The sequence below is a fragment of the Etheostoma spectabile genome, chromosome 18, assembly GCF_008692095.1.
Source record: "Etheostoma spectabile isolate EspeVRDwgs_2016 chromosome 18, UIUC_Espe_1.0, whole genome shotgun sequence".
Classification (NCBI taxonomy): domain Eukaryota; kingdom Metazoa; phylum Chordata; class Actinopteri; order Perciformes; family Percidae; genus Etheostoma; species Etheostoma spectabile.
The window spans coordinates 9,817,826-9,819,083 of NC_045750.1; the positions used below are offsets into that span (position 1 = coordinate 9,817,826).

General features: G+C 39.9%; 1 protein-coding gene and 1 long non-coding RNA gene across 7 annotated transcripts in view; one reads left to right on the forward strand and one right to left on the reverse strand.

The window, feature by feature from the left end:
* Positions 1-1,258, reverse strand: part of eva1aa (eva-1 homolog A, regulator of programmed cell death a) — an 80,443-nt gene that overhangs the window by 4,178 nt on the left and 75,007 nt on the right. The window lies entirely within an intron of this gene.
* LOC116706425 (uncharacterized) overlaps positions 1-1,258 on the forward strand; it is a 6,590-nt gene that overhangs the window by 2,691 nt on the left and 2,641 nt on the right. The gene's annotated exons all lie outside the window — the stretch shown is intronic.

A 1,258-nucleotide genomic window follows, 5' to 3' on the forward strand; every position in this document is an offset into this window, starting at 1 on the left:
CCCTCAAGGGAGCAGTGGGCAGCCATTTACAGCGCTTGGGGACCAACTCCAGATCTGAGCCAATGCCTTGATCAAGGGTACTGACTAAAGAACCAAGTACATGTTTTTTTGTTGGTGGGGCAATCCGGAGCACCCGGTGGAAACCCACGCAATCATGGGGAGAACATACAAAGTCCATACAGAAAGGCCCAGAACAACTTGGATTCAAACCCAGAACCTTGTTGCTGTGAGGCCACAGCGATAACCATTGGGCCACCATGTTGTCACATCTAGTTAACCTGAAGAAGTGTTTAGGTAAGATATGTAACTACTCTAACTTTAGCGCCATGAATAAACAAGGCCTCCCTAAAAAAACACACACAATCCTTTAAATAAAACAACCACAAAATAACTTCAATGACCAATGACTTAGTCATATTGACATGCTGGATTGTGTTTGTCGGTGTAGGTGAGCATGCTTCGGTGAACTGTCACACACACCAATGACCTCTAATTGTAGAGTCTCTTAAGGTGTGTCAGACTCTCTTTATCTGATAAGAGCAGTTTACACTGGAATTGCTTACTGAGGAGGTAAATGTTTCCACCTGGACCCACTGCTGTCGTGCACACATCAGCTAACATTCAACCAACAGACCGCAATCTCTCTTTCTAACACACAGGCAGATGAATCGTCAACAGAAAACACTTGCAGTGCTTGAAAATACTAAATACAGAGCGTTTGAAGTGCAGTTGTTGCTCTGTTGATTGAATACTTTTAACATGCTACACTCAGGTAAAGCCGTAATTAATGAATATCTAAATACAACAATGGCATTTTCAAAAATAATAAATGCTGCATCTGTGTTGGCAAAAAAATGATCATCCTCAATGTTAAGAACAGACGTAATTGGAACTGAGTAGTTATGGTTATAGCCGGTATCATGGCTTAAGAGAAATAAAAAATAAATAAAACACTGTAGTGGCCAACTGATCTCTGGGAATTGCAGTGCAGGAACACCCCAGCAAAAAGAAGTTAGGACCAAAGATGGAGAGACGATACATAAATCAGATTTTTGCAGTTTACAACTTTAATGGTTCTAACAGGTGTGTCAATTTCCCAAATTTTTTTTCCTGTTCTGCCAAGTGGTGCTCAAATTCTAGACAAAATCCACGTTTTCAAAGACACAATTTAATTTGATATGAGAATGCTGCCATGACATTTTGGACTTAGTAACTAACTCAATGTAAGCATCATATAGCTCTAATAAATTGTAAAAAA